The 25,375-nt window shown below is 45.1% G+C and overlaps 1 pseudogene; it reads right to left on the bottom strand.

Annotated features, from left to right (window-relative positions):
• Positions 1-552: 552 nt before the first annotated feature.
• Positions 553-17,677, bottom strand: LOC109783921 (uncharacterized; annotated as a pseudogene).
• Positions 17,678-25,375: the final 7,698 nt, after the last annotated feature.

The following is a 25,375-nucleotide window of genomic DNA, read 5'->3' on the forward strand; positions in this document are numbered from 1 at the left end:
GAATTTACGTTTTTAAATTTTCCTAACTAGTAGATGTAGTAACATAACTACATCTCGAAGGATTTTAATTTTTGAAGTTTTTATCATTTTCTTTTGCTTTTTACAAAACTGAAAAGGCGATCCACGGGGGGGGGGGGGGGGGTAGAGTTTGAAAATGGGCCCTTTAGTCCCGTTTTGAGACACGAACCATGACTAAAGGGTGCGATGCCCTTTAGTCCCGGTTCGTGTCTCAAACCGGGACTAAAGGTCTAATCTTTAGTCCCGGTTTGAGACACGAACCGGGACTAAAGGGCATCCAATCGGGACTAAAGGGCTCATTTGAACCGGGACTAATGCCTTTAGCCGCATGAACCGGGACCAATGCTCACATTAGTTCCGGTTCGTGACTGAACCGGGACTAATGGGATTATCTGGCCCGAACGAAAGCCCTATTTTCTACTAGTGTATAACAATTCCCTAACAACTACATCTCCTCCTCTTTGCTCCAGCTCTCTCCCATTTCGTCCCGGATAGATAACCTGGGATGATTGGGATGATTATTTGCCTCGTTCCTTATAGCGGTGGCTGCAACAAAGTATTTTCTCTAATACGAGCTGCGTCAGAGTTGCCATCATAATATGTGTCATAACTGTTGGAGAGAGTAATTTCGGCATCTCTGAGAATTGGGAGGTGGCCAAGACCCAAGCAGAACCCATAAGCTTCTGCCACTGAAACATAGAACGGCAGCTTAAGCTTCTCCAGCTTTGGCAGTGCCCCTTCTTCCAACGTCAAGTAAATTGCACATTCCCAACGGTACGCAAAAATAATGTAGAATTCCTTCAAACATGAGAATGCAAACAATGCCTTTATTTCTGGACAGTCTTGAATGTTATACTTAGATAAAGTAAGGTTGGCATCTCCCCAAGTATCCACAGACCCTCTTCTGTTACTTCAATCAAATTAAGGTCCAGGTATGCAAGACTGGTGAGTGCTGGTACAATCCACTTTGGCATCTGAAAGATCGAGGATGTCGCTTGGGGGGGGTGAATAGGCGCTTTAAAATAATTACAGTTTAGGCTTGAACAAATGCGGAATAAACCTAGCGGTTAATTTGACAAGCACAAAACCTACAACAACTAGGCTCACCTATGTGCACCAACAACTTATGCTAAGCAAGATAAACAACTAAGTGATAGCAAGATATATGACAAGAAACAATATGGCTATCACAAAGTAAAGTGCATAAGTAAAGGGCTCGGGTAAGAGATAATCGAGGCACGCGGAGACGATGATGTATCCCGAAGTTCACACCCTTGCGGATGCTAATCTCCGTTTGGAGCGGTGTGGAGGCACAATGCTCCCCAAGAAGCCACTAGGGCCACCGTAATCTCCTCACGCCCTCGCACAATGCAAGATGCCGTGATTCCACTAAGGGACCCTTGAGGGCGGTCACCGAACCCGTACAAATGGCAACCCTTGGGAGCGGTCACTGAACCCGTACACTTTGGCAACCCTTGGGGGCGGTCACCGGTACCCGTCAAATTGCTCGGGGCGATCTCCACAACCGAATTGGAGACCCCGACGCTTGCCCAGAGCTTTACACCACAATGATTGAGCTCCGAACACCACCAACCGTCTAGGGCGCCCAAGCACCGAAGAGGAACAAGCTCAAGGGTACCAAGCACCCAAGAGTAATAAGCTTCTCAACTTGTAACTTCCACGTATCACCGTGGAGAACTCAAACCGATGCACTAAATGCAATGGCAAAGGCACACGGAGTGCCCAAGTCCTTCTCTCTCAAATCCCACCGAAGCAACTAATGCTAGGGAGGAAAATGAGAGGAAGAACAAGAAGGAGAACACCAAGAACTCCAAGATCTAGATCCAATGGGTTCCCCTCACATAGAGGAGAAAGTGATTGGTGGAAATGTGGATCTAGATCTCCTCTCTCTTTTCCCTCAAAAACTAGCAAGAATCCATGGAGGGATTGAGAGTTAGCAAGCTCGAAGAAGGTCAACAATGGGGGAAGAACACGAGCTAAAAGGATAAGGTTCATTGGGGAAGAAGACCCCCTTTTATAGGAGGGGGAAAATCCAACCGTTATGTGCTCAGCCCGCACACGAGCGGTACTACCGCTCGGGCGGAAGAAGCAGGGAAACGGAGCAACAAAACATGAACCTTGGGGCGGTAGTACCGCTTACAAGCGGTACTACCGCTAGAGGAGCAGAACACGGGCCCAAAAGAGGCAGGGCAGAGCAGAGTACGGCGGCAGTAATGCAGTAGCGGTACTACCGCCCGACCGGAGCGGTACTATCGCTTATAGGCGGTACTACTGCCCAAACGGGGCGGTACTACCGCTTATAGGCGGAACTGCCGTGCCTTACTGCCGTGCAACTACTGCTAAACCCGACACAAAAAGGCAAGACCCAAAATCGAGGCGGTAGTAGAGCGGTACTGGAGCGGTACTACCGCTTGACGCTACAAGCGGTACTACCGCTGCCACCGCGGTACTATCGCTTGACGCTACAAGCGGTACTACCGCTGCCACCGCGGTACTACCGCAGGGAGAAAAACAAAACTGCCATAACTTCTTCAAATGAACTCCGAATTGAGCAAACTCAAGCTTGTTGGATACAAGACGACGAGTAGCATCAAAACCTCCAACCGAGAAGAACCGGCATAACCTCCAACATCAAAAACTCATAGAAGATGCGAGTGAACTCCGTTTTCGATGAACTTGAGCTTGTCATCAAGATGACCATAAGCTCCAAAACTCACAAAGAGAAGAACCAAACAAGAACCAATAGAGATGATGCAAGGATGCAATGGTTTGAGCTCTCTATGAACGATACGATCAATCTACTCATCGAGAGCCCCCCTTGATAGTACGGCAATCGATCCTATAACCCGGTCTCCCAACTACCATCATGAGATCGGTAAAATAGAAAACCTATCAAGAGCAAACCTTTGCCTTGCACATGGTCCACTTGAGCTAGATGATGACGATCTTGCCTCCCTCAAGATGGACCACCTTTCTTGATTGCGTTGGCTCGATGAAGACTAGTTGATTGCTCCCCCATACTCCACTATGGGTGAGCCACTCTTCCGCACATCTTCACAAGTCCATTGTCACCACAATGGATGGCAAGCTTCAAGCATTTGATCTCTTCGTGATGCTTTACTTGAACTTGCCCGCTTCACTTGAACTTGCACACCGCAACCTATCCCCACAAAGAACTCTCACGAAGACCATGGGTTAGTACACAAGGCGTAATTGACAATGCTTACCATACCATGGGATCGCTTGATCCCTCGGTACATCTTGTGCGCTTTGTGTGTTGATCAACTTGATTCACTCTTGACTTAGTCTTGATCAACCTTGACTCTTTCCAACTCTCTTCATTTGGATGATGTCTTGAAGGTAAACATGAATGATCACACAATCTTCTTCTTCAAGACATGCTTGCAATAAGCTCAACTCTCACATGACCAATCTTTGGATAATTCCTTAATAACACCTTGGTCACCACCTAAACTCCTTGAAACCCACACATGGACTACAAGAAATGCCTATGGACAAATCCTTCAAATATAACTCAAGGCACCATTAGTCCATAGAGATTGTCATTAATTACCAAAACCAAACATGGGGGCACCACATGTTCTTTCAGCATCTTTGGTAAATAGTAGTCAGTGGTCATCCAAAATATTTGGAGGTTATATGGCAGAGGGGACCAGGAATCTATGAAATGGATTGGTGTTGAACAAGAGTATATTCGTAAAGACTGGAGTTTGCAAGTGCCAAGCTTGCATAGTGAGGAGAGTAACATCTATTCATGCCTCTTGTATTCCTGAGATCCTCCACCATCCAACTATAGATGGAGGTCTCTCAAACCAGTCAGATTTCCCAGTTCCTTGACTGCACATAATGAACTCTTGATAATATTAAAGCCTAAGATCACCTGTAAATTCCTCATAGTTCCAATCCCATTTGGTATCTTCGTTTCACCGTGAGGAGAGGAATATGGACATCTTGCAGTGAGTAGATTTTGTAGCTTAACAAGCTGAATAATTTCACTGGGCAATTCTTCTATGTGTGTATTTCTAAGATCTAGCGTCTCTAGACCATATAGCTTCACAATTCCTGATGGTAGCTTCTTCAGTGCCCCTAAAACTCAGGTACTTCAGCTAGAATAGTTTATCTATACCATTCATATCATAGTCATGCAGACTCTCACAATCTTGAAATTCTAGGACCCACAAAGCTTCAAACTGAAGAAGCACAGGCAAGTGCCTGATGCAAGTTGATGCTATCACTGTTTGAGATCGTACCTGGCTTAGTTTTTCATTTCCCAATATAGATGCAAGCTCTTGGTCAATATGTTGGACTGATAGTCGCCGAATAAGACCACCATGCTTTGTGAAATCAGTTTGACTGTGCACTGCCAAAGAGATGAAATTATCTTCAACCGATTTTGAAATAATGAGATCAAGCATCATATCATGGACTTTACAAGCACGAGCCTTTCCATCATAGCCAACTTCCACCGGTTGGACCATACTTCTGTTTATTAGCTCATAGAAATGGTTCTCGGCAACCTCTTGTTTGCTCTGTCCTCGCTCTTCAGAGATAAAGCCTTCTGCGATCCATCGCCTCACAAAAATATCTCTGTCAACCAGATAATCCTCAGGATATATACGTAAATATAACAAGCAGGTCTTTAGATTAGGTGGAAGGTCATTGTAGCTAAGGGATAGTATGCTATTCATTCCTTCTAAGCTTCGGTTTTTGTCCAATGCAAAACCAATAGACCTTCTGACCCTCTCCCACTCATCTTTGACCATCGGCCTGTTTGCCAATAAACTTGCTATGCTGATAATTGCCAATGGGAGGCCTCCACATTTATTTAGTATTTTATTTGAAATTTGTTTTAGCACATCAGGGCAGCTGTCTTCAGAACCACATATTCTTTGGAAAAACAATATTTTGGAGTGGAGATCACTTAGGGCTTCCATTTCATACATGCGTCCATTACCACCTTGATAACATGATCTTGCTACATCAACATTGCGTGTCGTAGAAATATTTCTGCTATATAAATCATTCTCCAGGGAAGCATGCTTAATAGCGTCCCATGCTGATATGGACCATATATCATCGATAATAATGAGATACCTGATAGTTATAAGTACATTTTGTTAACCAACTAGGAAAACGAGTTCAAATAGAAAACATAAAGATACCAATGTCATGTATAAGGAATCCAACCATAATACAAGAAAATAACACTACAAACTCCAAGAGGATGGTAATAAAAAAATTCAAAACTAAAAATAAACCATGATAATCTACGCATCATATAAGTCAAGTACTCAACAAGTTATTCAAGGTCTACCACGTGTAGTCCTGGCCATCTCTGACCCGGCCTTGTCGGCCCACCCAGGCCCGGGCCTAAAATCCAGGGCCTAGTCCCGATGGGCTTGCCCGTGGGCTGGGCTTGGGCTTGCGTTTTGAGCCCACCAGCAGGGCCTAGACGGGCTTGGGCTTGGCATATTGGCATTTTAAAGAAGAGGCCCGGCCCACGGCACTAAGCCCTAAGGGCTTTTCAGGGCTTTTTACCAGATGGTCCGGGCTTGGGCTTGAAAAGTAGGCCCGATGGTAGGGCCTGGGCCTCAGTTTTCTGCCGTGGGCTTTTTTAGGCCCGGCCCATGGCCAGGTATAACCACGTGCTTATTGCTTATGTTGCCATGTGTACTTTCTTACTTAATCGAGACTTCAGACATAGGTGTAACGCGAAACTAACCAGCATAAGTTCAAAAAAACTCACTTTAACAATGTTTGCCTGATGTTCATACACGCATCATTTCACAATACATATTTTGAGTATTTTCATCCAGAACACTTGTTTGAATAACTAATGCGTGTGAAGCATACTTAGAAGTCTATTTTAATATCCTACACTCATGTTTCAACAACCTATGTGTATGTTAATGATGTTATAAAGCTTCAGGAGAAATATTTTGAATTGTTTGAGTACATCACTAATCTTTAACGTCTACATACAATTGTTTAGAGTTTGATTCTGTTCGCTGCAGTATAGTCAGGCTTGTATTAAGAAATTATCCTAAATATATTTGTTAAAAAAGAAGGCGGGGGGAGGGGGGTTACCTCTTATCTTGTAAGAGTTCTTGTAGCTTCGCAATACATATTGTTTCATCCCAAGCGTCGATACCTTCTTTAAAATCTTTCTTGCAAGGCAGTTGGGAGATCAGATCCTTCATAATTTTCTTTACATTTGGTATTTGCGAGACGGAGACAAAATCCTGACAATGAAAATGCCCTTTGATCTTGTGGTAGACCTCCTTTGCGAGTGTTGTTTTTCCCAATCCACCGAAGCCAACAATCGACAGCACCTTGCGATGCTTGGTTGAGCTACTTTCATCTTCCAACATCCAACTAGCAAGATCATCTCTTGGACCATCAATGCCCACAAGGTGTGCTTCCTCAACAAAAAGAGCAGACAAGCGGGGATCCACAGCTGAATGTTCAAAGGGAACACCATCCAGCTTGTAACTACTTTTCAACTCTTTTACCTCCTTGAGACGAATTTTCAGATCTTCAATCTGGTTGGCAATTCCACGACGAGAGCCCAGCGTCTTGAGCCGGCGAGCAGTCTTGCGAAAGAACTCCTTGAAGCCACCCTGATGTTGGCCGCCATTACCGAGCTGGTAGATGAACTTGTCGATGACATCCTCGATGTCATATGTCAACTCCCTCAGCAGCGATATCCACGCCTTCACCTGGACATCAGGATCTTGCCGCGTCATGTACTTCTGAACCGCTGCATGCATGCTGGTCAGCTCGGATTTGAGTGACCGGATCTCGCGGTGGACGCCTTTCAAACGGGCATACTCACGAGCAAGCAAATCGGTGAGCTTCCCCAGGAGGGGACCCAGCACGCCATGCGAAGCACTGACCACCTCCATTGATCTCTCTACTTACTCCTCTCTCGAAGCCATCTCTTGGTTTGTGCTTGGTGTGTGGTCAGAGTGGAGAGAAGTGCAGGAAGAGGGGCGACTAATGTGGGTACATACTAGCTGCAAGATTCTGATGGAGTTTTTGTTTTAGTTTGGCCTAACCATGGTTGTGGCTGTGCCATGTGAACGTAACCATGGGCCTGTCTGCTTTACAGCTGCGTAGGCCTTGTCGGGTATACAGCGAAATTATGCGGATGCAATTATTGTTAAGAGTCTCGTACCGCATTTTAACCCAATGGCAGGCAGCACGCACATGTAATGCTCATGTACATCAACTGCAGATGGGTCACCTGCGTCACTCTTGTCATATCATAACTTTATGAAAAGCATGGCCCATATGCAAGTGACTCTTAACAAAAATGAAGGGTACTACATCTCAAAAATAAAAAAAGATTTTCTACTGGAGAAAAGGCAAGTGGAGTAATTAAGCGAGCTGTCCTACTGCAAGATGATTTGTCATTGGAGGCCAAGAAAAGAGTTGAACAAGCATTGAGCATGGGACTATCCAATGCTTGGACTTCGTGGGTGACTGGTTGTAGTGTACTAGCCGTCTAAGCTATAAAAAGTTTCTTCTTTTTTTTGCCAAAAAGCTGTTACAAAGGTAACTTTGGTTTCAAGAAGTTATTGGGAGGGGCGTTTTGACTTCCGGGAGCATAGGATGAACAATAAATGTAAAAAAAAATCAAAAACTTCTGAAAGTTTGTGTAAATGTTCGTGTTAGTCTCACAAACATGCTTGACAAATATGCGAAACAGAGCAGCGGGTTCGTCGATGAAAAAAACAAAATTGGGATGACATATTGGGGGTGACATTTGGTCTTTAATTTTTTTATTTTTTTTTGCACAGAAAAAGTGCTTACCTTTTTTGCCTCAAAATTTTCAGGTAGCATTTGGATGTGAGTAAGTTCACATAAAAAACTGCCTGAGGAGCAGAGTAGCTAACTTACCTTTTTTGCTCTGTTTCCTTCCTCTGCTACCTAAACTTTTTTCGGCTCGGGAGCATGTGCTCCCGGAAACCAAATTGGTTCCAGAAGTTATTGTCTTTTAGACGACAAATTTAAGAAAATAGAGTGAGATTTATTTGTTTTGATTGAGGCCTTGTGCGGTAAACTTGCTTCGGAGACCCTATCCCGATTGATTACTCTTCTCCCTTTAATTGAGCGCTTCAAGTTTAGAATATGCTCCACCTTCGATCTATTTCCTCTTGCATGCTTATGAGCATGATCATGTCCACTTCTTCGTCCAAATCCGACGAATCAAAGAACTTAGCTTCAATCGTTTTATCAAGTTCTGTCGGTCCATACTCCTCGTCTAAACCTGGGAATAGTTTGTAATCCAAACTAAACCCAGGCCAACCCATGCATGTACAAGTCCAGCGCTCAAGCCGAACCAAACCAGATTGCAAATGGTACAATCCAAACCAATCCAAACTGTATTTATTTTCAAGCCAAATCCATCCAGACCATTTTCTAGATATAGTTTGAATCCAAAGTTTCAAACTATGGTTTAGTAGCAGCAACTGGAACGTTGGACTTGGACCCCAAACTTGACCTGTACGTACAAAACTACGAAACGCATGAAGCACGTACGAAACAGCGGCTAGCTTGGTGTGTGCTTGGTCTGAAGAGCTTCAGTGTACGTACTCCGTGCGTGCACCGGAAGAGCAAATGGTGGCGCCGTCCGCGGAGACGGTGGCCCGTCGCCGGCTGCAAGACCTTGCCGGATATGTGCAAGACCCTTTGGCAGATCGCTGTGCCGATGATCTTGACCGGGGTTTTCCAGTTCCTCATCGGCTTCGTCACTGTCGCCTTCATCGGCCACATCGGCAAGGTTGAGCTCATGGCCATCTCCATTGTCAACAACATCGTCCAAGGCCTCGGCTTTGCGCTCCTCATGTTCTGCATGAAGGAGTTGGCTGGGTGATACGCACACTCATGTCGCTCATCTGCGGCTGCGGCTGCGGCTGCTCCCAAACCTAGTGCCAGTCTTGTGTGACATGATGTCAAACTGATCGCTAGACTGGTTTTTATCCATGGACTAAAATGGTCTGAGACCAATTTGTCTCTGTCCAGACCAAACCAACCGAATCTATTAATTACAGAAGCCCATACCAAACCAAATTACAATAGAGGCTCAACCCATTTCAACCAAACCAAAGCAGTTCAACAGGAAAACCAAATTGAAACTATGGTTTCACACCAAACTATTCCCAGGTTTAGACCTCGTCCGACGAAGCATCGGAATTCATGGCTTTCCCACAAATAAATCACAAAAAAAAAGGGTCGGACATTCTGTCGAACACATATTGAGGGGTAGCTCGAGAGTTGCCAGACATACCGTGGTGGCGTCCGGCCGGCGACGATCACGGGAGAGAGAACCGTTGTGCCGGTCTTGGCGGCGCAGATGCTCGGAACGGCTGCGGTGCAAGGGTGGCGGCGGGGCTGCGAGACGTCAGGCGCGGAGGAGGAAGAACAAAGAAGAAAGCAAATGGATCCGGTAGGTCAAGGGATGGATTTGATGCAATTTCTGATGGGGTAGGCCTGTCGGGTCCGACGTTGTGGACGTGTCTGGACTTTCACATATTTAGGCTGGATATGAGGCGTTTAACTCGTCTACAATATTTTCTACTACAGTACTTAATCTTGGCTTCTCATTGAGCCGGGGCCAAACAATCGGCCTAGGTACAGCTAACTGCCTAGCTACGGTAAATGATGAGATATATGGAGACGGAGGACAGAAGGTGGTGGATGGGTGGCTCGGTTCCACTAGGCAACAGTAGCAGAGGAAGGAAACAGAGCAAAAACTGCCGGCAACCGGCAGCAGCAGAGGAAGGAAGCAGAGCAACTGACAGAACACGCGAATGACTGGCTGTTGCGAGGTTGCTCCTGATGTTATCAGTCAGTTCCATCAGGCAACATTAGTATGCACGTACATACATACACCACTGCCAAGTGGGACCCGAGTAGATGCAGTGTTGGTTGTTCAATGGTGGATACATACTTCCTGCTGAACAATTTTTTTTCTACTGTACGCCCAAATCTCGCGCCCCGCTTTCATCTCTGAGACTGAAACCAGCTAGTAGGTGCAGCAGTTCAGAGCTTCCTCTGCCGTTTCAACGATTTTTTTGGTGGGCATAGAGTTTTTATTGTACCGCTCAAATTTTGCGGTTCGGCCATATTTTGAGCCCAGCCCATTCACGTACGCGACTCCCGTTCGTGGCTTCCTAGGTTGCGCGGATACTTCAGAAAGCGTGTGTATCTAGCCGGATACTGCCCCGATACGTATCCTGTAAGTATCCTTTGAATTTTTAATTAAAAAAATAGAAAATAAGGTTTGATACTTCTAGGATACTTCTGCGACACTTTTTGGATCCCTGAAACCTCTCATTCGACATGAAATCCCATCAATAGTAAAGGTGCACCTTTTGAAGATCCCCAACATGGACGTGAGTTCATGCCAAAACACGACTGTCAATGTTCTTGTTGGATTCAAAAGTGAGCAAGAGAGAGCCGATGCATTGATTGAAACAACAAACAAGGCAAATCCCACTGCCAATTAATGGATGTGAAACGAGTGCGAGAAAACAAAGGGAATAATCCTATTGAGGCATGCTTTGACCTAGAAGCTCTCTATTTTGTTTTCAATTTTTTAATAATTAATATATGTAATATCTATATACAAATGTATCCCCGTATCCATGTTTTCTGAAAATTGGCGTATCGGGCGTATCCCCGTATCACGTATCCGATACATATCCAAGTATCGGTGCAACGTGGGTGGCTTGGTGCCGTCGACCCCGATTCTTCTGCTGCTGGTGCAAAGTTAGGATGTAAAGCAGTCTGAAACTCTGATTTTGGTCTGAAACCTCATCTGTTAACGTAGGTTCAGTAGCGTGGCCTAGCGAGTGAGGCCCCTGTTCAGTACTTCAGTTATGCTGACTGAAATTTGCATGGGAACATTGTCTGCAAGCAGCAGGTCATAGAAAGTGCACGTAAACTAGCTAGGATTGATGTTGTCATGTTGGTCATCTCCGAGTAGCACAACTTGACATGTCCAGGAACGGGAGCAGCTTCAGTAGCATTTCGTCGATACAGAAGCTTGGGGTGTACCCAGCCATGATCCAACCTCTGCATTTCGCCTCGGACCGTTGGACACGTGCTTACAGCTTCTACACCCAATACTATAAACTCAAGCTGCAGTAGAAGAGTTCATAGTATTGGAGTGACAAAACAACGTTTCAACTCTGAAACCTGACATCGAACTTGTGGCCAGCTGCTTCAACTTAACTTAATGAATGGTCCATCAAACTAAGTTACACACAAGTACATGCACAATAGGGAGAGTTCACCTGGAGGTGAGCTTAATAATTCTTAACAAATCCCTCAAAAATAAATTCTTAACAATAGTAATCAATGCAACAAAAATATGATAGTACAATATTCCCTGATAACCAAATAGTAATCAATTAATGTAGCAGAACAATTAACACCACTTCTTATGTCACGTCTTCAGGGTTTCAGGCATCACAACGGATTTCAATCAAGAGAACAGCACACCATCACGCACTTGCGTTTAACAGAAAGATCCCCTGAAAAGTTGAAGGGGGAACAAATCACATATAAGGGTGCAAAAGGTTGCGTGCAGAAAGTATGGTACAAAATTGTTGATTATGATTAATACCTCTTGTATTGGCAGTGAAATGTACTCCCTCCGTCCGGAAATACTTGTCATTGAAATAGATGTATCTAGATGTATTTTAGTTCTACATACATCCAATTTCATCCATTTTGATGACAAGTAATTTCGGACGAAGGGAGTATATAACAATTCTTTGACAGCTATTTCTCTTCCTCATCGGTGTAGCCCTCTTCCTCATCGGAGGAGCTTTCTTCCATTTCGCCCTAGATAGATAGCCTGGGATGATTGGGATGGCTATTTGCCTCCTTCCTTATAGCAGCAGCTGCAGCAGAGTTGCTTTCATAAGATGTGTCAGCATTATTGCAAAGAGTAACTTTGGCGTCTCTTAGACATGGGAGGTGACCAAGACCCAAGTAGAACCCATAGGCTTCTGCCACTGAAACAAACAACGGCACCTCAAGCTTCTCCAACTTTGGCAGTGTCCCTTCTTCAAACGTCAAGTAAATTGCGATTCCATGACCGAAAGTACGAATAAGGTAGAATTCCTTCAAACATGGGAATGCAACGCCTTGTAAGGTAAGCTTTTCTTTTTGGACAGCGTTGAATGTTATACTCAGACTGAGTAAGGCAGGCATCTCTCCAAGTATCTGCAGATCCTCCTGTGTTGCTTCAATCAAATTAATGTCCAGGTATGAAAGACTGGTGAGTGCTGGTACAATCCACTTTGGCATCTTTGGTAAATCGTAGTCAGTGGTCATCCGAAACATTTGGAGGTTATATGGCAGAGGGGACCAGGAATCTAAGAGCTGGAGGGGTGTTGAATCAGGAGAGTATATCCATAAAGACTGAAGTTTGCAGGTGCCAAGCTTGCATAGTGAGGAGAGTAACATCTCTTCATGCCCCTTGTATTCTTGAGATCCTCCACCGTCCAACTGTAGATGGAGGTCTTTCAAACTGGTCAGATTCCCCAGTTCCTCGACTGCGCATAATGAACTCTTGATAATATTAAAGCCCGAGATCGCCTGCAAATTCTTCATAGTTCCAATCCCATTTGGTATCTTCGTTTCACCGTGAGCAGTACCGGAATATGGATATCTTGCAATGAGTAGATGTTGTAGCTTAACAAGCTGAATAATTCCAGTGGGCAATTCCTCTATATGTGTATCTCTAAGATCTAGCGTCTCTAGAACATAAAGCCTCACAACTCCTGATGGTAGCTTCAACATGTCAGTGCCCCTAAAGCTCAGGTACTTCAGCTGGACTAGCTTATCTATACCACTCATATCATACTCGTGCAGATTCTCACAATCTTGAAATTCTAGTAGACGCAAAGCTTCAAACCCAACAAGCCTAGGCAAGTGTTTGATGCAAGTTGATGCTATCACTATCAGAGATCGTACATGGCTTAGATCCTCATTTTCCAATATAGATGCAAGCTCTTGGTCAATATGCTGGAGAGACAGTCGCCGAATAGGACCATGACAATTTGCCAAATCAGTTTGGTCGTGGCCTGCCAAAGAGATGAAATTATCTTCAACCGATTTTAAAATAATGAGCTCGAGCATCATGTCATGGACTTTACAAGCATGAGCCTTTCCATCATAGCCAACTTCCACCGGTTGAACCATACTTTTGTTTATTAGCTCATAGAAATGGTTCTCGGCAACCTCTTGTTTGCTCTGTCCACGCTCTTCAGAGATAAAGCCTTCGGCTATCCATCGCCTCACTAAAATATCTCTTTCAATCACATAATCCTCAGGATATATACATAAATATAACAAGCATGTCTTCAAGTTAGGTGCAAGATCATTGTAGCTAAGGGATAGTATGTTGTTCATTCCATCTAAGCTTCAGTTTTTGTCCAATGCAGAACCAATGGACCTTCTGACTCTCTCCCACTCATCTTTGACCACCGGTCTGTTTGCCAATAAACTTGATATGCTGATAATTGCCAATGGGAGGCCTCCACATTTCCTCAATATTGTATTTGAAATTTGTTTTAGCACATCAGGACAACAGTCATGCGAACCAAATATTCTTTTGAAGAATAATCTTTTGGAGTCGAGATCACTTAGGGCTTGCATTTCATACATGCGGCCATTACCACCTTGACAACATGATCTTGCTACATCAACATTGCGTGTAGTAGCAATAATTTTGCTAGATAAATCATTTTCTAGAAAAGCATACTTTATAGTGTCCCATGCCGATATGGACCATATATCGTCAATAACGATGAGATACCTCACTAGTACAAAACAGGGCTTTCGTCACAGGGCAATATTCACATTAGTCCCGGTTCAGTCACGAACCGGGACTAATGTGAGCATTGGTCCCGGTTCGTGCGGCTAAGGCATTAGTCCCGGTTCACCTGGGCCCTTTAGTCCCGGTTGGTGCCACGAACCGGGACTAAAGGGTGCGATGCCCATTAGTACCGGTTGGTGGCACCAACCGGTACTAATGGGCTTTGAGGCATTAGTACCGGTTCATGGCACGAACCGGTACTAAAGGGCCCATCAAACTCTACAACCCCCCCGGTGGACCGCCTTTTCAGTTTTAGAAAAAACAAAAGAAAATGATGGAAATGTCAAAAAAATAAAATAAAATAAATTTCCCATGTGATATGTGGTGTTGTTGGGAAAATTAACAAATATGAATTTCGACTTTATTTGCAAAATCTCTCTGGAATTTCTTAAAATGGGCATAACTTTTGCATACGAACTCGGATGAAAAAGTTTTTTATATGAAAAATCATCTACTCGAAAAGTTACATCCGAATTTAATCGGGGGAACCCCGTTAAACATTTTCAAAATCCTCAAAAACCTAACGAAAAAAAGATACGGGGCTTTTAAGATCTGGAGAGGCAAAAAAATTCAAAAAATTTCAAATTGTGGTCAAACTGTGGTCAAACAATGATCAAACTAATTATTCTAAAATATTAGTGTTACTAAATAATTATTTCAGTTTTTTTGAATATTGGTCAAATCTGGTCAAACTGTGGTCAAACTAATTATTCCAGAAATATTAGTGTTACTAAATAATTATTGTTTTTTAAAACAATAGTTTCAAACTCAAACTGTGAAATGTGTCACTTCATGCTCAAGCTAAATTCCTGAGGGTTAATAGAATTGACATCTTACTATTGTCGGAAAAACAACAAGTGCAGACTTGGAAACGAGGGAGAATAGAACCCGGAAGTTAAGCGTGCTCAGGCTGGAGTAGTGAGAGGATGGGTGACCGTCCGGGAAGTTAGATGATTTGGAATGATGAGGGGTGATTAGAGATTAGAGGATAAATTGAGCAGTGATGAGGGGTGGTGATTAGAGATTAGAGGTTAAAATAATTCAGAAATTTGAAAATTAAAAAAAATTCACAAATTTTTTTTTCAAAAAAAATATCATAAAATTTTCTTTAGTCCCGGTTGGTATGAAGCTCCAGGCTGCGTCCACGTGGACGACCTTTAGTCCCGGTTCGTGTAAGAACCGGGACTAAAGGGGGGAGGCATTAGTAACGACCCTTTAGTCCCGGTTCAAAAACCGGGACTAAAAGCCCTTACCAACCGGGACAAAAGCCCCCTTTTCTACTAGTGCCTAATAGATATAAGTGCATATTGTTAACCGCAAAAAGAGTTCGAATACAAAAACATTAATATTACCAATGTGATGTATAATGAATTCAACCATACCGCAAAAAAAACTACTAACTCCAACAGGATGGTAATAAAAAAATAAAAAATAAAAAAAAACCATGATACTCTAAGCATCATATAAGCTACAAGTACTGAACGAGTTATGTAAGTTCTACTATGTGCTTATTGCTTATGTTATCATGCGCACTTTGCTTACTTTACCAAGACTTCACACATAGATGTAGCGCAAAACTAACCAACTTAACTTCCAAAAAATCTCACTTTAATAATGTTTGCTTCATGATCATACATGCATCATTTCACAATACTTGTCGACTATTTTCGTCCATAACACTTGTTTAAATATCTAATGTGTGTGGTGCGTACTTAGAAGTATATTTTAATATCGTGTACTCATTTTTCAACAGCCTACATGTAAGTTATTCGTGTTTTAAAGGTTCTCGAGAAATATTTGAGTCCTTTCAGTACATCACTAATAAACTCTATGCATATTTTTTTTAGCTTTGATTCTATTTCACTACCTACAGTCATGCTAATATTAATAAATGTTCCCAACTATATTTGTTAAAAAAAGAGGTGGGGAAGGGGGGGGGGGGGGGGATTACCTCTTATCTTGTAAGAGCTCTTTTAGCTTCGCAATACATTTCATATCATCCCAGCTGTCGATACCTTCTGTAAAATCTTTCTTGCAAGGCATCTGGGAGATCAAATCCTTCATAATTTTCTTTACATTAGGCTTTTGTGAGACAGAGACAAAAGCCACACAATGGAAATGCCCTTGGATCTTGCGGTAGACCTCCCTCGCCAGTGTCGTTTTCCCCAAACCACCAAAGCCAACAATGGACAGCACCTTGCGATGCTTTGTCAAGCTATTTTCATCTTTCAACATCCAACTGGCAAGATCATCTCTTGGGCCATCAATGCCCACGAGATGTGCTTCCTCAACAAACAAAGCAGACAAGCGGGGATCCACAGATGAATGCTGATAGGGAATATCATCCAGCTTGTAACTACTTTTCAACTCTTTTACCTCCTTGAGACAAATCTTCAGATCGTTGGTTTGGCTAGCGATTCCACGGCGGGAGCCCAGGGTCTTGAGTCTGCGAGCAGTCTTCCGGAAGAACTCCTTGAAGCCTCCCTGGTGCTGGTGGCCGTCAGTGCCGAGCTGGTGGATGAACTTGTCGATGACATCCTCAATGTCATAGGTCAGCTCCCTCACCAGCGACATCCACTTCTTAACCTGAACATCGGGATCTTGCATCATCGTGTACTTCTCGACCGCGCCATGCATGCAGGTCAGCTCGGATCTGAGCGAGCGGAACTCACGCCGGACGCCTTTCAGGCGGGCACACTCACCCGCGAGCAAACCAGTGAGCTTCCCCAGCAGGGGACCCAACACGCCGTGTGAAGCACTCACTACCTCCATGGATCTCTTTGTTTTCTTTTGAAGGGATCTCTCTATTCCTCTCTCAAACCGATCTCTCGGTTTGTGCTTGGTGTGGTCAGAGTGGAGAGAAGAGCAGGTAGAGGACTGACTAATGGGGTTCGTACTAGCTGCAAGATTCCTTGAGTTTTTGCTTTAGTTCGGCCTAACCATGGTTGTAGCTGTGGGTAGTGCGCAGCGTCACTCATGTCGGCTTCACGGCTCTGTAGGCCTTGTCGGACGAACAGGGAAATGCAGCATGAGGAGCCCGCATTGACTGGTAGTCTCCTACCACAGTTTAACCTATGGCAGCAGATGGGTGCACAGAATTAAGCACAATGGCCCATATGCAAGTGACTCTTGAAGAAAATGAGGGTACATCTCAAAGATAAATATATGCTTCTCTCACACATTATTGAGCAAGAGAAACCTCTTGTCATATGGGAAGATATCTGGTGCTCCGGGAGCACCTAAACTTAGGTGCTCCGGGAGCTTCTCAGCCGTTGGATCTAAAATCCAAAGGCCAAGGAGAGAGCTCGCACATTTATTTAAAAAAACACCCCTAGAAGTCCGTTATTACAACCAGATCTAGCGCATCCCTAGACGACCGTTAAATTATAGATCCAACGGCTGAGGAGCTCCGGGAGCCCGTAGCACCTGATATTTTCCCCAGAGAAGCGCAGTGGAGTAATTGAGCGTGCTGTCCTACTGCCAGTGATTTACCACTGGAGGCCAAGATTTGAACGATCATTGAGCAAGAGAGTATCCAATGCTAGACTTCGTTGCTGAGTGGTTCTGGTGTAGCCCTATAAGATGTAAAAGTTGCAATTCTGAAAGTCTGAATATTATTAGGGTGCACATAACCGAGTGTTAGCCTAAAAAAAGCATTAGCATCAATTTAGTTACTCGTTATGTTGAGGATAAGCTCATGCTTAATCTAGCCAATTTCACTAGAAGCACATTTTTCTACTGTTACTTCTTCTTTTTCCATCTCTCTATTAGTTAACTTCCTTACCCTGCAAACTTCTTCCTTCCTTACCCTGCTTTTTGCAGCTTGTGATGTGACTGTCACACGAGCACCTCATGACTCATGCGTCTGTCAATGTTCCTACCAGCGGTCTTGGGCACCTGACAAACCCACAGTCCATATGTTCATAAGGTTAATTCATTCGCACTTACTTTTATAGGTTCTGTTTTAAATCATCTTCAATTTTTTTGGCAACACCACTCCCTTTTCTTTCATCTTCCGGGAGGTCTGAATCCTGAAAGCAAGGGTTCAGGGAACCAAATAGTTGTAGAAGATTAAAGCTTCACATGATAAGCCAGGTCCTAGGTCGTCTTGCAACCGTCCGGTCCTCGCACGCATGAACCACATCTAAACATTTGTCTAGAATTTAAACCTGTCTCAAGCTCAGAATTTGGTTCATTGAAAGTTCAACAATGGACAAATCCCATGAAAGCAAAATTTCATGGAACCATCCGAAGCTGAAAACTTAACACGATAACCCAGGTAATCTTGCAACCGTCCACGCATTGCTTGCTAGAATCACAACGTGTATACATTGTGCTGGTCTGCAAGAATTTAAACTTGTCCGAAACTCTGAATTTGTTCATGGAAAGTTTAGCAACACTTGTCTGTGCAGACTGTACTGCACGACTATGCATCTTCCATGCCCGTCTTCTCAGCACATAGATTGTCAAACAGATGCCCGTCTTCTTATTAGTCAGAAAACCAAAAACAAGACTACTGAAAGTCGACCATAAAAAAAATCCTGCAGCAGGTTCTTGCTGAATCATATCAATCTTGAATAAACCTGTGCTGCATATATTGCAGGCTATTTTGCTGTGCCTGGTGGACACGTACCTGAAGCTGGGGCTGGCGGTGGCGCCGCACCTGGTGCGGGTGCGGCTGGGTGGCGTGCAGCTGCTGGGGGAAAAAAATCCTATACGACCGGGTCGTACCAACCCGATCGGGAGACCCTACCCGCCACCGGCGCTCCGTCCATGGCCACCTTCTCAGCTCTGCTCCGCCGGATGTGTCCTAGTTACTCCACATTGACCTCTCCATCTTTGCAAACGTGTAACTTGAAGGAGAGAGCATGTCTGCTCATTTGCTGGTTGCAAACACATGCACATAGCTATGTGCTCTCTCCATCTGCATCCTTCTATTCTGCTGGATATGTTCGTGTTGGAGTAATCCTTTTATTCGTTGACAATGAAGCAAAAAGAAGATGCGCAGACATTGTTGTTCTGTCAACACACTGTGGAGCTTTGTTCAAGTCAAGTAGTCTGGGATAGTTGATGATTTGTTCAGTTTTCTTCAGAAATTTCTCCTCTAAGTTAAAGATAGGATAGTTGATGTGGATTGTGGAGCTTTTCTGTTGTATAGTATAAATGAATTTGATGTACACTCTGAATAAAGGCTCCTGGTAGTCAAAGCTCCTCGTGATAACAATTTTGTGCAGTTTGCAGTGTGTATCTGTTGTCAAGAATTTTTATCAGCCAAGAATACAACCTACTAGCATATGCCTATATGCTGATTTTACAAACTCATCACATGCATATCCATTTCTGCAAATAGTGTATCTATCCTGAAACATATAACTTTGTATTGAGGAACCAACAAGAAACAAACAAGACATGTTAGTAGGTTGACATGTCCAGCTACCTAGCCTCAAGAAACCCACAAGACTCATCACTGCTAGGTAGCAACATATGCAGCGGCGACGATCACTTGTCCTTTCACATGGATAATCACAACGTGAAGCCCAAATAACAAGCCTGAATTGTTAACAACGTATCAAGGCAAATGTTACAAGCTTTCATTGATACGCACATCAAGTTCGTTTACACCATGGGCCACATCTTGTATGAACAAAATTCAGAAGAAAAAGAGCTGCCTATGTTCAGTTTTGACAGCTCATGTCAAACAACAATTTACAGGGAGCATGCTGATTGTTAGCAACACACCGGCGGTCAAAAAACTTGGCTGCAACCAAGGGTTGCGTGCAGCATGCTTAGTGTGCCAGCGGTGCGGCGAGTGGAGGCGCCCAGGAGCATTGTTGTGGCCGGCGGCGACAAGTAGCTGGGGTGGTGCCGTGAACTTGGCCGCCGACGAACGAGGCCGTTGCAGGCGGGGATGGAACGCGACTAGCTGAGTTGGTGTACCTGGTGGCGAGGAGCACACACCGGCGGTGAAGTGGCGAGCAGCTGGGCTTATCTCGCCGGCGGCTGGAGTTTGGGAGCGTCGAAGAGATTGGGAATCACGATTTGGAAAAGGGCGAAACGAGGAATGAGACGGCCGCTCCTTTAACATTCGTACCGCCAGATGTCACACGCGGGAGAGGGTCTCAGGATCGGCTTGGTAAGGCCCGGTCGTATAGGATTTTTGGCGAATCTGGAGCCTCCGGTCTTCGGCGGGCACTGCGAACCAACGTGTGGTTGGATGGTTAGACGGACAGTGGTATCCTCAGCCCATCAGGGTTTAAGTCCTGCTACTCGCATTATTTTTGGATTTATTTCAGGATTTCCGGCGACGCGCTTTCAGTGGGAGGAGACGTTCCCGTCGCCTACGGTGACTTTGTAAATCTCAAGATGATATACCGCTCAGTCTGTCAGAGGTGCTCATAGGGGTAGGGTATGCGTGTGTGCATTCATAGGGGTCAGTGTATGCGCGTGTATATAAGCGCTTGTGTCTGTACTGATGTTAAAAAAAAAAGGTCTTCAGCGGGCACGTGGTGGTGTGCATGGTGCGCGTTGGTGCGTCTAGTTCATGGTTGCGGCTGGGAATCACGGTGGTTCTCGGCCTTGGGCGGTGCTCCATTGTTCCTTGTCGACATAATGCTCGGCAAGGAAAGGCGGGACGCACTGCATCCGGTGGCTCTACATTTGGTCGGTGGTGGATGGATTTGTAGAGGGTGTTGGTCGGTGGTCTTCGCGTGGTACAGTTGACTGCGGCGGCGGTGACTCTATGCTTCTTCGGTGGCAGGCTAGTTAGTTGGTGAGTAAAATGCACTTGTGGTCATTGAACTTATCGTATAAGCTTACTTTGGTCACTGTATTTAGAAATACAGTCAATATAGTCGCTATATACGTGTTGAGATGATTATACGATCACTGCAGACCGTATAGCTCCGTATTGCATCTATTTGACTGGTCAAACTATCCACAGGCTGCCTCATCAGCTCATTTTCTCCGCGGGTACTACCTGTCAGTGGGCGGAGAAAGAAGTAGAGCCAAAAAATAAAATGATGCACAAACGTGGATTCGAACCTAACCAGCTGCACCAGCGTCGCTTTGTTGATATCTAGCTTTAAGTTCCCTTTCAACGTGTACATGTATGCTCGCATCGATCAATAGACCACCGGCCGGACCGGCGGAGCTTAGTTAGATGCCGATCCACCGATGGCGGCTATCTAGCATTAGCATGGACGACGATTTACAGTTTGGATGGATCGGCTCGCGCCTCACGCAGGAGCCTAAACAGGTGAAATAGTACTTATGAACCGATTAACAGCTAGCTCTTCTTATTAAGTAGCAGTATCTCCTAATCTGAGACGGAGCGCGTCCGTCGACCCTCCATTGATCCATCTCGTTCGTCACATGCCATGCGCATAGCTGCTTCCCAATGCCTCACATGTTTTCCTTGTTGAAATGGAATCTCGTCAAGTAGCAGCTAGCTAGCTGCATCGCTGCACGACCGATCCACGCATGCATCACGCGCTTAACCGCGGTACTTAGTTCACTACTCAACTACTTCAACAGAAGCTGGAAGTTGTCATGTGAGTAGTGAACTACTGGGAACATTTAACTCAACACGTATTATAAAAAAAAACCTCCACACCTATATACTGGAAGCTTTTAACTCAACACGTATATATTTGAACTACTGGAAGCTTTTAACTCACGTGACAGTTTCCAAGCAATAGGTAAAAGTTTCCACTAGATAAAGCACAACGCGAGAGCAGTGCAGCTGGTTAGGCGGCTCGCACATACGCGAGAGCTCTGGGCTCGAGCGTAATTTTATTTTCGCTCTACTTATTTCTTTATTTCCGCTCTGCTTATTTCTCCCACCCACTGACAGGTAGGACCCACATAGGCAGAGAGAAAAAAAAAATGAGCTGACGAGATTGTTTGACCGGTCAAATAGATGAAATACGGAACTATGCGATTTGGCAGTGACCGTATAATCACCTCAACATGTATATAGTGACCGTATTGACCGTATTCCTGAGTACAGTGACCAAAGTGAGCGTATACAATAAGTCCAATGACCAGGAGTGCATTTTACTCTTAGTTGGTGGGGTTGCCAAGACCGGTGCGGGATAAGGTGCGATCGAGGTGGTGTGGAAGTTGTCTCGACCCTGCGCCATGACGAGCAATGGCGACGGTTGTGGCCGGCGTAGGCCTTCTTGGAGGCATCGCTGCTTTGCTGCCACACCCCTCCCGCACGGATCTGGCCATCACGGCCTCTCTAGGGGATACCCTTGATCTTGTGATCGGACGATGAAATTGCTTTGGTGTCGTTTACCTTCTTGGGGGCTCACTAGTAGAAAAAGGGTCAAATGTCAAGCACATTAGTGCCGGTTTGATTTTGAGCCGGCACTAATGTGTGCATTAGTGCCGGTTCCAACGGCTAGCCGGCCGCTCTCATTAGTACCGGTTCGTGGCGAACCTTTAGTACCGGTTCGTGCCACGGACCGGTACTAAAGTGAGTGGTGGCAGGATGTTGTCAGTCTGGGGCCCCTCCAACACCTTTAGTACCGGTTCGTGGCATGAACCGGTGCTAAAGGTCGTCCTACATAAACCCTTCATCCACCCGAGCTCGCTCTGTTCTTCCCCTTTCCCCTCTCCTCTCTGTTCTTCCCCTCTTCCTCTCGAGCTCATCACACATTTTTGCCCAAAATTTGTCAAGATTTGAAGGCCCCCATCCATTCAAATGATCACAAAGGCTAGCAACTTTGTCCTTTCATCTTTCATTGCTAGATTAGCTCTTGCAATGCTTTGTATAGTGATTAATTCATGAGTTTAGTAATTTGAAAGGAAATGTATGTGCTAGTATTTGATTTATATGCAATTTGAGGTCAAAAATAACACTTAGTTTGCATATGTAGGTGTGGTTTACTTAGTGCCCTCTAAATCTCCGTCGTAACCACCGTCGATCGCCCGCACCGTCCCGTCGCTGGCACCACCTTGTGGTGAGCCTCTTGTTCATGAATGTTTTACATTACCAAATTGATGTTTGTGTGATTTGGATATATAGTTACTCGTATAATTATCTTATCCGTACGTTGTTTGTTACACATAGTGCCATGGTTTTGATATCCGTCCCCGTCGGCCCTCGTCCTTGTTATGATTTGGATGTGGTATATTCTCTTTTAAAACTAGTTGTTGCATTTCGTGTTTATGACAAATTATGCCCATTAAGTTGACATAGATATTTTTATCTAGGAGGTTTGTGAACCGGAAATTCCAACCGACCCTATTGTCGAGAGGTTAAATTTAGTTGAAAGAGAAAACAAGTATTTGAAAGAAAAATTGAAAAGAATTGAGGGGGAGAAGATGGAATTGGAGTTGCATGTTGCCGATGTCGTCGATGATCACAAGATCAAGATGGAGAAAATGCGCTTGAAGATTAGAAAGATTAGAAAATATGCCATTGATAGTGAGGCTTGGTATCATTATGCTGTTGGATCAATTGTTACCTTAATTGCGATCTTGATCGCATTTGTTGTTGCATTTAAATGCTTTAGTTAGAGAGTTATTTGTTTGTTGCATTTAAGTGTTGTGTGAACTTTATGTATGAACTTGTATTAATTTGGTCTTTTTGATGTTGTGTAATGAAGATGAGCCGACAATGGATGTACGATGACCGATGCTCTCCCGAGTTCATTAATGGCGTGCAAACTTTTCTGCTTGCGGCTGAGGCAAACAAGCGGGCAGATGGTTTTATGCCTTGTCCATGTGCTGTCTGTAAGAATGATCACAATTACTCTACGTCAAGAACCATTCACGTCCACCTGTTTAAGTCCGGTTTCATGCCCCACTATAATGTTTGGACCAAGTACGGAGAAAGAGGGGTTATGATGGAAGACAATGAAGAAGAAGAGGACGACGACAGCTATCCTGGCCATGGGTTCTCTGAATATGATGATACAACAATGGCGGAAGAAGCTGAGCCGGCAATGCGGGAAGAAACTGAAGAAGAGGCATCAGATGAGCCCGCTGATGATCTAGGTCGGGCCATTGCCGATGCAAAGAGAAACTGCGCAAGTGATTTGGAGAAGAAGAAGTTGCAGCACATGTTAGAGGATCACAAGAAATTGTTGTACCCGAATTGCGAAGCTGACAAGAAAAAGTTGGGCACCACACTGGAATTGCTGCAATGGAAGGCAGAGAATGGTGTATCTGACAAGGGATTTGGAAAGTTGCTGGTAATGATAAAGAATATGCTTCCAAAGGACAACGAATTGCACGAGAGTGCGTACAAAGCAAAGAAGGTTGCTTGCCCTCTAGGGTTAGAGGTGCAGAAGATACATGCATGCCCTAATGACTGCATCCTCTACCGCGGTGAGTACGAGGATTTGAACGCTTGCCCGGTATGCGGTGCATTGCGCTATAAGATCAGCCGCGATGAGCCTGGTGATGTCGAGGGCGAGCGCCTCAGGAAGAAGATTCCTGCCAAGGTGATGTGGTATGCTCCTATAATACCACGGTTGAAACGTTTGTTCCAAAACAAAGAGCATGCCAAGGCGATGCGATGGCACAGAGAAGTGTTGGGGATCGTAGCAGAATTTTAAAATTTTCCTACGCTCACCAAGATCCATCTATGGAGTATACTAGCAACGAGGGGAAAGGAGTGCATCTACATACCCTTGTAGATCGTGAGCGGAAGAGTTCCAATGAACGAGGTTGATGGAGTCGTACTCGTCGTGATCCAAATCACCGATGACCGAGTGCCGAACGGACGGCACCTCCGCGTTCAACACACGTACGGAGCAGCGACGTCTCCTCCTTCTTGATCCAGCAAGGGGGAAGGAGAGGTTGATGGAGATCCAGCAGCACGACGGCGTGGTGGTGGATGTAGCGGGATCTCGGCAGGGCTTCGCCGAGCTTCTGCGAGAGAGAGAGGTGTTGCAGGGGAGGAGGGAGGCGCCAAAGGCTGTGTTATTGCTGACCTCCCCCCCTTTATATAGGCCCCCTGGGAGGGGGGGCGCCGGCCTGGAACCCATCTGCATGGGGGGGCGGCGGCCAGGGGGGAGACTTGCCCCCAAGGCAAGTGGGGCGCCCCCCCACCCTAGGGTTTCCAACCCTAGGCGCAGGGGGGAGGCCCATGGGGGGCGCCCCAGCCCACTAAGGGCTGGTTCCCTTCCCACTTCAGCCCATGGGGCCCTCCGGGATAGGTGGCCCCACCCGGTGGACCCCCAGGACCCTTCCGGTGGTCCCGGTACAATACCGGTGACCCCCGAAACTTTCCCGGTGGCCGAAACTTGACTTCCTATATATAATTCTTCACCTCCGGACCATTCCGGAACTCCTCGTGACGTCCGGGATCTCATCCGGGACTCCGAACAACTTTCGGGTTTCCGCATACTCATATCTCTACAACCCTAGCGTCACCGAACCTTAAGTGTGTAGACCCTACGGGTT

Source organism: Aegilops tauschii, chromosome 6 (genome assembly GCF_002575655.3).
Source record: "Aegilops tauschii subsp. strangulata cultivar AL8/78 chromosome 6, Aet v6.0, whole genome shotgun sequence".
Taxonomy (NCBI): Eukaryota; Viridiplantae; Streptophyta; class Magnoliopsida; order Poales; family Poaceae; genus Aegilops; species Aegilops tauschii.